At 38.3% G+C, this 14435-nt stretch overlaps 1 long non-coding RNA gene across 1 annotated transcript in view; it reads right to left on the minus strand.

The window, feature by feature from the left end:
* LOC121068015 overlaps nucleotides 1-13872 on the minus strand; it is a 29082-nt gene extending 15210 nt beyond the window's left edge. The window contains exons 1-2 of the long non-coding RNA XR_005818561.1: nucleotides 13757-13872; nucleotides 6414-6524 (exon numbers count right to left, since the gene is read on the minus strand). This is a non-coding gene — a long non-coding RNA (uncharacterized LOC121068015). The remainder of the gene's footprint in view (nucleotides 1-6413; nucleotides 6525-13756) is intronic.
* Nucleotides 13873-14435: the final 563 nt, after the last annotated feature.

Here is a 14435-nt window from a genome sequence, read left to right on the forward strand (position 1 = left end):
CCAGAGCTCAATGGTCCTTGCCATTAGTGGTCTATTAGTGGCTTAATAGAAAATACAGTACAAATCCTGAAATATGATAACTGTTTTTAGCTTTGAGGGCATGATTAAGGCACATGAGCCAAAACCATCTAACTAGCTCAAGGACTTCGCACTGATCACTGGCATATGAGAAGAAAGTGAAACTCTATCTGTCCCAGAAAACATGTTTTACATTGAAAGGGGAAAAAGGCATTCTTTCTTTTTCTTGCACTTACCTGGCAGATGCCCTGAAGCAAAGAGTTAATTAAGTACAATATGATACAGTGTAAACAGGCAGGGTCAACAAACAACAACCAAGTTTTCTTTCAGCCTCTTTTGCAGATATCAGCATGTTGAACAGTCTGAGTCTCATATGTCAACCTACAGATCCTGATGCCAGGACCCCCTCTATCCTGCCATAAAACCTCTTCTGAAAAGAAGAAACCTCTTCTGAAAACCTCTTCTGGAGCTTCATTCTCCATCCTGAAGTGATTTAGTTTCTTTCTTCTTACTCCCCATTTTGGAAGGCCATTTTTGTGCTTCCAACGGATACAAATGTTCTTCTAGCTAACTTGATTTAGAGTGAAATTGTGTGCATTTTGCTTTTAACTATCATTATATTTCGACAGCTATTCTCTTTCTCGGCTATTTACCCGTCTCCAGAATGTATCTGTGAATAGTACACTCTCGTTTGACTTTGCTATGCAAATCAAGCCTGGTTCCTTTGGACCTTTTTTCACAAGACAGGTTCTCCTATTTCTCTTTTGATATTGAAAAAAAAAAAAAAAAAAAAGCATGATAACTAGCTTCCTGATGTTCTGCTCTATCTGTTTTTATCTGTATGGTCTCTGATTTTCCATTCAGATTGTGAGCTCCTTAGGTCATAAGCTATTTTTCTGTTTTGTTTTTGAGACTCAAAATGTGCTCTCAACCATGACGTGTTCCTATGTATTTTACTGCATCAATACAAATATTCATAATCAAGTGCAGCAAATGTATGTGAAATACCACTAAAATGTAAGGAGAAAATGGCCTTGTGAACCAGTTTTTGCTGAGGAATTTGAGGAATGAGAAACGCTTCAACCAGAATTTTCCTTTTTAACCAACAGCTGCTCACGCATTTTTTTACCAAGCACAAAGCCTGGAAAAGAGAACAAATAAATTCAACAGCTTCTTTCTTCCTGTATTATATCCTGAATGCCCTAACATGCTTGCTTTTTTAAAGGAAAGAAGATGAGTCACATGGATGAAAGAATATAAGATAGGGAGGTGGCTGAGAACAGTAGAGAAGGCATCAGATAAAATACAATGTGCCTATTTTATTACTCCATGCAAGTCATTTGGGAGAGGCACTGGATATTGAAATGGAACAAGGAATTATCTGAAAAAGCACTGTATGTTTCATTCCTCTTCCCAGTGAGAGAGTGCTCCGCATTGTTCTCAGCATAAGGACCATAACACACCATTCCAAGATGCTTTCTCTGACAGACTTCTGCCATGCATGTGTTGGTTTGATCCTTGTCTGACACTGCTGTGTTGACAGAAGCACTTAATGCTCAGACAGTTATACCAGCAAACTGTATGTGCCCTTGTTTTGAGGAAGGGTGTGTTTCTATGGCAGAACAAAGCCAGGCTAACTGCACCCACGCTAGGAATGTCTTACTTATAAGTCAGCGTATAAGAAAAGCAATCCAAGAATAAACTTGGCCTTAGTTACCAGACCCTTGGGGATAGGTGTCAAGAATCAAAATGAATATCCAATTAAGCTTCTGATAAGTATTGAAATTTCTGCCTGATCTGCAGCTCATTAGCATAGAATGCTTCATATCATCCCAGTTGTGCAAAGAGCTCTTTAAATGGATAAGTTATATCAACCACTACATTTGTATTTTCTTTTAAGCATCTCCACCCCACCACACCCCCCAAAAAAAGAATGGTGGAAAAAACATTGTTTAGTTTGCTACAAGAAAAGATAATTGTAGAATGAGGAGGCATTTGCACGTTTAAAAAAAAAAAAAAATGCCTTCAGGTAGAATAGCTAAGAGATAAAATGAATTTTACATGGGGAATTTATAGTTTCACTAATACAACCCTTGTCACATGTTTTCTCCTTTGCCTTGTCTAGAAAGAAATTAAGACATTACAGTGTTTTCTTCATGCTATCCCTACAATGCAACCTGAAAAAAATACCCTTTCAAATCTGCTTAAACAATTTTCTGTGGACACTGTAAACAGTTAGATGGAGAAAATTCCAAGCAATAAACATACATAAGAAAATTAAAATAAATGTTTACTTTCACTCCACTTTATAAAGCATGTATCCCTGAGCAATCTCTCTGCAGTTATATGAGAAAGGCTATATAAGAAATACTCGGTAATGACATGCTCTGTGTCTTATGAGGTGATAATTACAGCCAAATCCACCAAATGGTTCAAAGAGTGATTATGATGCAATAATAATTCCTAGATCATAAGGACTCTATTTCAAAGCTGAAATATGCCATTAATTACCCCATTGTTTATGGTCAATAGATGAACTAGATTTACATCATCGTAGGAGATATGATGCTTTAATGCAAACTGGTTAAAAATTGTGTCATGACTCTATTATTATTTCCCCAAGATGGCAGAACAACCTTACATCTCAGTTCTGATTGCATGCAAGACCTGTTGCTTTGGGAAAGATTCCTACCCAAATAAAAGAAATAGAAAGATGGAAAAAAACTATACATGCTTACATAATTATAGTGCATACAGTAGTTGGTCTTACCATAAAAGGGGGAAAAGACAACTAACACTGGGTCTGTGCTACTTATGAAGTGATGTTTCCCTCAAGCACCGAAATACTATGATTATTTTCATGACTCTTTGTTTGTGTTACTGGCATTTGTAGAGTCTTGTGTTCTTTATTCCCACAGTAATATCTGGCACAGGGCTAAAGAGTCACAAAGTACGAGTCTAAGCTCAAGCAATAGGATGGCTGACAAGAGAAGAAAGTAAGATTATGATAAAGGGATAAACAGGCTTGAAGATATCTTCAAGTACAAATGAAGCAACTAAGAGTGTGAAAAAATTCATAGTCCTACACAACATAACTCTGTCTGCAAAAAGCCCAGTAAACCATAGTTACTATTGCAGCAAGATGTCATTCTGCTAGTACTAATAATGATAGTATTCTCTATGCAGATGCCGACAAAAGATCTCCTACAGGCCTAAGGAATGTCCTCTATAAGGATATTTATTTGCATAGTTATTCTGTTAAAGCTTTCCCAACAACCTCTTCTTAAGTATATAGTCAGATTCTTATAGCTGAGTTATCACAAAGAAATGATATAGTGGGTTAACAGGAAGCAACTTACTATGTATAAACACTAAAAAAATAAATATGGATAAAGAAATCCCTGACCATATATATATATATATATACATGTATATAAATGTATATGGTCAGCCTTTCTACCAGAGGTTGCTAAGATGGCTGTGAAGCATCTTCTGAACCTTCACGGTTATGGTAAAACAAGCTCTAGTTTTGAGTTGCTTTTATAGAGTAGAGTATAAACTAGTGGAAGACTAAATACTAAAACTGAGGAACTGGTACTAGTTATGTTATTCTCATGCACCTTTCTTTTGAGAACATGGGCTTTGACTCTTGCCATTAAACGTGACAGGAAAGGTCCTGATGTAAGATGTCATTAAAAAGGTACTCATCTATAATGATGAGTAATCTCTGCCTGATAAGACCAACCAGTAAGAATGAACCATTGATGAATAAGACTTTCATCTCTTACCTTATTTTGAAGACAAATTGTAAGAGCCAATTTTTAAGTAAAACTAGCCGGCTTGTTTTAGTAGACTGAATAGCTGCCAAAAACTAGAACTAAACCTGAGCAAAATTATGTTTAGTTTTATTTCACTTATAGCTTTCTATTTATTGTCTTACATTTTCCAGTGCAAAATGTAAGTAGCACAATACTCAGAAAGAAAGAAAAACTGTAACTTTTATGATACTAGGTAATTTTTATTTTATTTTTTCCAAGATCACAGAATCATTAAATGAATCATAGAATGTCTTGGGTTGGAAGGGAACTTAAAGGTCATCTAGTTCCATCCCCATGGACAGGGATGCTGCCCACTAGCTCAGGCTGCCCAGCGTCTCATCCAGCCTGGCCTTGAACACCTCCAGGGATGGGGCATCCACAGCCTCTCTGGGCAATCTGTTCCAGTGCCTCACCACCCTCTGAGTGAAGAATTTCCTCCTAATCTCTAATCTAAATCTCCCGTCTTAGTTTAAAACCATTCCCCCTTGTCCTATCATTGGATGGAGCAAAGAGTCAATTTTCATCTTTTTTATAAGTCCTCTTTAAATACTGAAAGGCTGTAATGAGGTCACCCCAGAGCCTTCTCTTCTTCAGATTGAACAGCCCCAGCTCTCTCAGCCTTTCCTCATCCTTTCCTGGGCAGCTCCAGCCCTCTGATAAACTTTGTGGCCCTCCTCTGGACCCTCTCTAACAGATCCACATCCTTCTTGTTCTGGGGGTTCCAGACGCAGTACTGGATGCAGTACTACAAGTGGGGCCTCACAAGGGCCGAGCAGAGGGACACAATCACCCCCCTTGACCTCCTGGCCACTCCTCTTTTAATGCAGCCCAGGATGCAGTTGGTCTTCTGAGCTGCAAGCATGCACTGCTGGCTCACGCCAAGCTTTTAATCCACCAGAACTTCCAAGTCCTTAATGATTACATTTTGAAGTCCCTTGAATACTTTTGGAAATGTTGCCCAATTATACTAAAAATCTACACGTCTTCAACTCCAGAGGGCCTCCCTTGTCTTTTGTCTGCCTTTTAAAGTCTCTGCTTTCTCTCTCTACTTTATTTTCCAGTGCTGTGAACTTCTTAAGTCCCCGTCCGTTGACAAGCTAGAGGAAGCAAATATTATTTCCAGTGCCGGTGCTGCAGTATTTCCAGATAAAACTAAAGCAGAAATACCAAGAATCACACTGGAAAGCTTGCTTTTCAGAACAGACCAGTTTTGCAAAATCAAAGCATTTAAGTATTTTAATGTTCCTCTGACTCAAAGTCATCTTTGTCTCCCCACCAAGACTTAGCATAGTTTAATATATGCCATGAAGGATTAACTAAATGAGAAACTATTCAAGATATACTATTTCTGCATCCTTCATTTTATAGAAGTCATATTCTAAAATTAAGGTTCTGTCAGTGCATTGACATAACATCACTTCAGAGATTCTTGGTCTAAGATATGGCTTCAGTACAAAGAGTGTGCATGAGTGTGCTATCAGAACAACACAAAGACACTGAAAACATAAATCTTTTAACTAACAAAAGAAGTTGAAGGTAAACCCCAAAGAAAAAAAGTAGAAACAAGTCCTACTTTAACAATAGCCGAAGTTTTGATGTTCTTTAGGGGAAGTTTTTCTTATTTCCAGTTAAGCTGTTCTTTTTCCTTCAGGAAAAGAGTTCCAGAAAAACCTTTTACAAGGTCCAATCACCCACTCCCACATTTAGAAATAATGGCCATTGTGCCTTTGTGAAGGAAGCATAAAACAAATACTCAGAATAAACTGTTGTCTAACTGTTATGTCCTCCAGCTTTGCCTTCATCAAGTCTGACACACAGCTTCCAAGAACTGCAGAATTCAAAACAGAAAGGATTCAGCTAAATCTTTTGTTTTCTTGCACTTTTGGATTAACATTTCTTAGAAAACTATTTTATCCATTTTTAGTATTTTGAGGTATGTGTTTCAACTAGGAAAATCCTGATGGAGACAGAAAAGATCTTTCTCTGCAGCACAGTGAACCAACAGGATAGTAGGTCTTCAGAAGTATAAATACTTCCACAAGACACAAAGGTTCTGGGTCCAATCTCCAGTATGATATTCTCCAATGCTAGAAATCACTTTAGCAGTTTTAATGGTCAGTAAGTAATAAACCTTAAATGGACCCAAACTGCTTTTTATCCATGTCATAAATTTGATCTGATAGCAAAGATCAAGAAGTAATGGGCCCCATGGGGAGTTAGAAGGCATGGCATCCATACATCTTGCTAGATTGCACAATAAGAAATTCAGTCTAGAGGAGGTTTGTTAACTGTTCACACACACACACACACAAACAAACAAAATAAACTGTTAAGTAGCATTTATATCCTGTCTTAATTCAATAAATATTGTGAAAATTCATTCTTAATTCCATCTTCTTTTGCCTGAAGCACATGGGGTAGACAACAAAGCCTAGTGTTTGGAAATTACAGAGGAAAAAGCTTTCAAAAACATCTCAGATTTATCAGCTGGATTAAGACTTTCATGTTAACCCTTATTTTACTTGATTTTTAGAACATCGACAGGTAAAGAGTTAGACCTGCTAGGAGTATACTTACATTTGTTGTAAACTCCAGATGCCACTGAGTTTATGCTGAATTGGTTTTCTGTATGGTCTTAATGATCTGCCTTTGCTTTCTTTATGGATCTCCTCATGATGACCTGGTGGCCTTAATATAAATAATTTACATTTATTTGGGAAGTGACTTAGGTTAAACTGAATGGAGTACATTTTAATTCCCAGATCAAGTGTCCACACAGGAGCATATGTTTTAATTCATATACTTACCTTATTTTTAAAAGGTTTTTAAGTTAGTTTTTCCAAATGTGCCACAAGAGACAATCTGTACCATAATTTTCAATTACCAAAAAAAAAATTCTAGTAGATGTCTAAGCAATAAGAAATGTGCTGTATGCAGTGAAAAACAAATAAAATACAAAACAGTCAATAGAACATTCTGTAACACAGCAGAATTTAAGCATGACTTAAAAAGATTATCTCGATCTTTAGTTAATCTTTTCTGTCTCAAAAGAAAGAATGTCACAGCTATGTCTCTGATCCATATGAATTTAGTTACTTAGGCCACATTAAGATTAAAACATTATGCAATTGGAAGCCTCATCCAAGCCCAAAGCTTTGTAGTTATTTTCACATACAGACACAGACACCTATACATGCAGACACACATAGAGTTAGAGAGAGTTGTGTCTTCAGTGTTCCTAAGTTTTCCCTGCTGTATTTAGCTTTTCTGTTTGTCTCATATCTAGTCAGAGTTTTGTCAGCTGACACTCAAATTCATTTCCATGTTCAAAGCTGAGACCCAAATCTCTGTTTTGGCCAAATTCACCTCTGGCATAGCTCTGCTGGCTAGGAAGAATTAGATCTCCAGTTTGTTTTCTCTTAATGTTTTGCAGAATGGAGATGAATCATTTTAGAAGTCTTAGATGGTACTTTTTGTAAATAGCATGTGCAGCTTAAAAATTAAATGGATTATGTTGTGAGTTTTGTTATTTATGGACATTCATGTACATTCACTCGCTGAAGAGTTGTTCACAATTTTTCATGAAATATGGGCATTCAATGGAGAATGGCAAAATAATAAAAAAAAAAAAAGTAAAAGAAATTAATCTAAACTCAGGACTTCAAAAAAAAAAAATTGTGTGTCAGTGCTGTGGATAATTTGCTGCCTCCTTGGTTTTCATCAAGGAAAGCAAACATATGGGGCACATTACAAAATGGTATGGGAACATATGGTACTGCACTGAAATGGTAAGATAAGTGACATAAGAAAATCCGTGATCCATTGGGTAGGAATATTTTGGGCCTCCCAGCGTTCAAGTCAGCTTTTCTTTTCTATCATGGCAGAATGTTTTGAGTTAGATAAAAAATGACCGGATATTTTGGCAGTGGTTTTATAGTGGCTTGATCAAGCCCCTGGGAGGTACATCATCCTGACTGTACAGATCTTCTCTGTACCACCAGAAAGGCAAAGAGAAATATAAATCACAAAATGGTGTTCTGAAAGTTTTATAGCTAAAGTTTATTTGCTTCATTATAGAGTTATTTGAGGGATTAGGGAAATCTATTGCTCAGTAGGGAGATTCAACATTTAAGAAAAAAATCTTGAAAAGATTGATCGTATTTATAAGCACAACGTATAAATACAATGGAACGATGTTAAATGTCCATCTGCCATTGTTTCTATTCACATGCACCTGAACTGAAGGAAGAGGGCAATTCCTTATTCATCTTGCCAAGTTTATATTTCAAAGAAACAAAAAGCTGTGTAAGCTTTCTTTCCTTCTCAATTAGGTGTGGAAGCCAATATTTTCACCTGAGAAGAAAAGGTCTTAACTATAAAGAAGTTTGGTAAAAGTCTCCTAATTTAGAAACTCAGTCTTCTGCAGATGGATATTAAAGAAATACATTGATATCAAGGGTTTTGACCCCCTAGAGGATAGCTTTATCAGGTATTATGCATTAAATATCAACACAGATTCATAGAATAGCTTGGTTTGAAAACAACCTTAAAGATCATCTAGTTCCAATCCCCTTGCCATGGACAAGGATGCTACCTGGTTGCAATATCAGGTCGCCCAGGACCCCATCCAACCTGGCCTTGAATACCTCCAGGAATGGGGTATCCACAATTTCTGTGGGCAACTTATTCCTGTGTCTCACCACCCTTTCAGTAAAGAATTTCCTCCTAACCTCTAACCTAAATCTCTCCTCTTCTAGTTTAAAACTGTTCCCCCTTGCCCTATTGTTATCTGCCCATATAAAAAGTCACTTACCAACTTTTTTATAAGCCCCCTAACATAATTCCTACAAGAGAGAGTACCACAAAAATAAACAAATAAATAAATAAATAAATCCAGACAACATGAGGATGGATGAGTCCTCAGATCTGCAGTTTCATTTCACCTCTTCATGTTTTTAGGTAGTCATTGCACTGCACTGTGAGATTTTTTTCTTGTACAGGTAGTATACTTGTGCTTATAGGTATTTGTTTAACCACCACTTCATAACAGAGAAGATATACATTTATCCAATACTTTGAAGACTACTTCAGTATCTCAGACTTTAAGATTTTTTTGCTGCCTTCTCAAGCATCCTAGGTCTAAATTAAAACATTTCATAGAATCATAGAATATCCCGAGTTGGAAGGGACCCATAAGGATCATCAAGTTCAACTCCTGGCACCGCAAAGGTCTACCCAAAAGTTTAGACCATGTGACTAAGTGCACAGTCCAATCACTTCTTAAATTCAGGCAGGCTTGGTGCAGTGACTACTTCACTGGGGAGCCTGTTCCAGTGTGTGATCAACCTCTCGGTGAAGAACCTCTTCCTGATGTCCAGCCTAAACTTCCCCTGCCTCAGATTAACACCATTCCCACGGGTCCTATCACTGGTGATTACCAGAACACCTGCCTCTCCACTCCCCCTGGCGAGGAAGTTGTAGGCTGCGATGAGGTCCCCCCTCAGCCTCCTCTTCTCCAGGCTGAACAGGCCCAGTGCCCTCAGCCGCTCCTCATATGTCTTCCCCTCTAGGCCCTTCACCATCTTCATCGCCCTCCTCTGGACACTCTCCAACAGTTTAATGTCCTTGTTGTACTGTGGTGCCCAGAACTGCACACAGTACTCGAGGTGAGGCCGCACCAGCGCAGAGTAGAGCGGGACAATCACTTCCCTCGACCGACTAGCGATGCCGTGCTTGATGCATCCCAGGATATGGTTGGCCCTCCTGGCTGCCAGCGCACACTGCTGGCTCATATTCAACTTGCTGTCAACCACAACCCCCAGATCCCTCTCTGCGGGGCTGCTCTCCAGTGTCTCGTCGCCCAGTCTGTACGTATAGCCAGGGTTGCCCCGTCCCAGGTGCAGGACCCGGCACTTGCCTTTGTTAAACTTCATGTGGTTGGTGATCGCCCAGCTCTCCAATCTGTCCAGATCTCTCTGCAAGGCCTTTCCACCCTCATCAGAGTCCACAACTCCTCCAAGTTTGGTGTCGTCGGCAAATTTGCTCAAAACACCTTCTAATCCTACATCCAAATCATTTATAAAAACATTGAAGAGGACTGGCCCTAAAATGGAGCCTTGAGGGACCCCACTAGTGACCATCCATCAGCCAGATGTGGCCCCATTTACCACAACCCTTTGAGCCCTGCCCGTCAGCCAATTGCTCACCCATCGTATGATGTTTTTGCTAAGTTGTATGCTGGACATTTTGTCCAGTAGAATCCTATGGGAAACTGTGTCAAAAGCTTTGCTGAAGTCCAAAAAGATCACATCAGTTGGTTTCCCTTGATCGACTAGATGGGTGATCTTATCATAAAAGGAAATCAAATTTGTTAGGCAGGACCTACCCCTCATGAACCCATGTTGGCTGGGACCAATGACTGCATTGTCCCCCAGGTGCGCTTCAATAACTTCAAGGATCATCTTCTCCATAATTTTACCAGGCACTGATGTGAGACTGACAGGCCTGTAATTGCTAGGGTCTTATTTCTTACCCTTCTTGAAAATTTGGTTAGATAGGAACCAAACATGAAATTCATAGTGGGATTTGGAAACTTAAAAGAAATATTCTCAACCTAATTAAGACTTAGAAACAGAAGAGATTCAGCCTGAGAAATGGGCAGACAAATTACAAATTTTGAAGCATTTTGTAAATGTAGACCATTATACACAAGCGTGCATGTGCACACAAACAAAATTGTTTTCACAGATAAAGCCCCAAATTTAGCTGACCTACTGTTCTGATCACCTCACTTTCTGCCTTTTAAGGGCAGTAGAAAATTCCCACATCGTAGCATATGTTCCCTTCACTGAGCGTCTGGAGGGAAGCAAATGAGAAAAGATGGATATTGAGGTGAGTGGACAAGAGGAAGGAGGTTATTGAAGAGGGTGGGGGGTAGAAGGAGCTCAAAGTAATATGTGAACTGTTGTTACAGATTATACAGCTGCTGCTGCTGTTTATATCTCCTAAAATGGCCAGTATCATCCTTAACTTTTTGTTGGGGTTATCTGCCATGACGAAGGAGGTGGGAACAAAGCATGGTTAGCAGGGGAGTGGGATCAAGTTATTGGAGATCAAAGCATGGAGGGTATTGAAAGTGGGAGACTGCAGGAATAAACTCACCGTTTACCAATATATATTACATGTGACGGACCCATCTGTATTTTTAGCATGTAACTGATATATGAAAATAGAGTGTGTATATATATATATATATATATATATATATATAAAGGTCATGGGTTTACAAAGTTTGGCATTTGTAAATTAGGGAACTCCAAAGTGCAAGCTGAAAATGTATTTTAATTTAGATTCATCCAGGTTAAGGCATGTAATAATACACACTTTTTATATAGTTGATGGAGACACAAAGACACCTCTAGAGATCAAGCCACCCCACCTAAAAATAGCCTTTAAAAGTGCCCGTCTCAGTCTTTGCTATGTATGGAGACTAAGCACTGAGCTAAAGCCCCCACAAAAAGCGGATGCAGCCACGTATAGTAAATAGCCATCCTTTGGGTGTAGTCTGGCACAGTGTTTAAGTGCATGCTTAAATATGAATAATTTAACAGAATTCTCTTATTCTGCTAATATTAATAGTACTTTAACTTTATAGTGATAACACATTATTTAAAAGAGATTGTTTTAACCAGAACAAGCAGAAAGATAAAAGAGGTATGAACCTGAAGCAGGAGAAAGACTTCTGTGCCCTTGATCTGTAAGCACGCAGTTTGCCAAGTGGCTTGGCGTGATTTAAAAAAAAAAAAATTACCGGAACATTGTCTAAAAGCAGACCCAGTTCAGCAGCAGATACTAGTTTAGCTTAAAGCCACTGGATTAGAACTGGATGGAAATTTAAACATGTATCTTGGTTTGAAATAAGATGTGATTTAGTAGCTTAGTGGAAACAGACACTAGCTGCTTTAAAGTTCTTTTTGTCTCCTCCTTTCTTAAAGTCTCTCATGTCTCAGATATGCTATTATTACAGTAACTATACTGCTGGATGAAATAACAGCCTTTTGCTTAGATGATTATTTTGATGACTGTTTAGTTTTATACCATAGATTATTACAACACAAAGACTATGTGGTAGTTGAGTGATCTACAATGATTTTCATGTGAAGGGCAATTGTCTGTGTAGTGTATCAAAGGCTTCAATATTTCTTTTAAATCGTTAAGCACATAAAAGTCACTTGCATGTAGCAGCTTTTACATAAAAATTAACCCCTCTTCTGTGATTTTTTTTTCTAAGAAGCAATTCCAAGAAAAAGTGGAAAAAAAAAAAAAAAAGACATCTTTGTTTGCTGCCTATAAAATAGGTGTTGTGAAACTAAATCCTTTCATGTATTGGGAAGTTTTCACAAAAAATACTCAGAGCTGACAAAGAATTCAACTTTCCCATGCTCAGCATCTGAGTGAGCTGGGGAAAAAAAAAAATAAAGGCATGACAAAAGATCACTAAAGCAATGGGGAAAATATTGCTTGTTGAAATATTGCTTGTTGCTGAATAGAAACATTACATGCTGGGGGAGGGGGAGGTTGGTTTGGTTTTCCCCATCTCCTCAGATCAGAAATAAACTACATGCCTAACAAGTTTGGAAAAGTCAATCATTTCAAACATTGGGTTGCTTCTCTCTGTTCAAGCTATGAGTCAATATAATTGAGCCAGATGGGCATTAGTCAAATAAAATTATGTTTGGGCCTGGTGTGAATCTGCTCATTAGGACCAATCCATTTAATACCTTGGTCACCTCCAGAACACTATACCCATCTATTGTTAAATTGTGTTAAGTCCTTGGGAAAAGGACTGTCTTCTTCCTATTGGCAGCTATAATGCCAAGCTGCACAAGGCCCTGAAGTTTAGTTCTTGATGGTCTAAACATGTATTTAAGCCTCTGTCTGTGGCTTGCAGATTACTGTATAAACATGAATGAAGATCAGCGATATCATTCCCTATTGTGTATGGTTTCATAAAGATGGCTGGGAAAAAAGGCAGCTCAAGGTAAATTATACCAAATACTGAGAAGGAAAACATAAGAGGAGCCCTGTTCTCTAGCCAGAATAAAGAAGGCTTGAAGATTTTGTAATACTCTTTGTATTCGCAGATTCTATAGCAATTTTCTTGTACGTATTGTATGTCAAGCACTGGCTATATGCAACATACCTTGAGAAAGGAACTCTGTCTTACCTAGATAAAAATTATTTGGAGGGATTCATCTTACTCAACTCCTGCTACCAAAAAGTTAGATTCTTCATCTAAGCTAGTCATCTAGACTCCTCAGCAATAAACAGAAAGAGATGGGTGCCTACAGAGAATGATTCATTGTAGACACAGGCCAGGACAAGTCACTCTCTGAAGATGGCCATCCCTCTCCAGTGGCTATTAGTTAACTAGTTCAACTTGCTGTGTAACTTTTAAATAGCTAAAATTAGGTGAGATGAATCCCACACAATGATGTTGTCTGGACTAGATTAAACTTCCTTAGGACAGGTCTGAGCAGCAAAGTATCTCCTTTTTGCTGCATTTGGCAACTCTAACACAGACAAACCAAAACCAACCAAAGTAGTTTGCAGAGGTAAAGATAGCAATGAAGGTATACTGGGACAGATTTTAACACTGACTGCAAATGACATATAAACCCTTTTGCCCAGAGGTCTTATGCTCCAGTTCATGCTGCAATCACACCTTTCTTTTGCTGTGTAAACAAACAGTAACTCTAGGTATACAAAGCAATTACAATTTAGCAATCAAAACCTGTAGAGGATTAAAACAGAATTAAGGCAGTAAAGTACATTAATACTCTTGTGAAGTTGGGGTTCCAGTTAAGTTCATTTTTCCATGAGCTTACTTGTCCTCCTACATAAGGCAGAGAGCAGCTTACCTTGGGATAGGTAAAGTGTTTCCCAATGGTAGTGGTCTCCCCACCTCTGCTTGAGTCATGTACCATGTAGCAACTACTGAACTGCAGTGAATTTCAGCAAAACTGAAATCCCTACTGGTTTATTTTGACAAATTACTTCATGACTTGTCTTTCCAGGTAGTTTGGATCCTGGGATGGCAAAATAGATAGAGGCAGGAATGACTGTCTTGCTTCTGGATCAGAACTCTTAAGGGAAAAAAAAAAAAATAAATAAATAATAAAGAATTTTCATGGAGACATGCCTGTGTGTAATCACAATACATTTTTGGAATGCAGCTTCACAGCAACTCGTAAAGTTTGAAAAGGTTACGTTACATCACGAGCCGGTTTCATTCAGCCACCAGAAGCCCACCAGGTGTGTTTTAGGGAAAATGTCCTGCTTCTACTGTTCAACATATGACCGTGACCTGAATTGGTGTCACACTAGCAAGTAGCACTGCTATTCAGGCAGTTTCAGTACTTTGCCAATTTCTCTGTTCTAGGATTCAAAATAAACACACAATAGTTTTCTTCAAGCTGAAAAACAAACAAACAAACAAAAAAAAACAAAACAGGGAATTCAAGGAATTTCTGAAACATAAATACCACTTAACTGTCTGGGTAGAAATTTACCCTCTTTCTAAAGCAGATGAGAGTGGCT

The sequence above is a fragment of the Cygnus olor genome, chromosome 3 (assembly GCF_009769625.2).
Source record: "Cygnus olor isolate bCygOlo1 chromosome 3, bCygOlo1.pri.v2, whole genome shotgun sequence".
NCBI classification, from domain to species: domain Eukaryota; kingdom Metazoa; phylum Chordata; class Aves; order Anseriformes; family Anatidae; genus Cygnus; species Cygnus olor.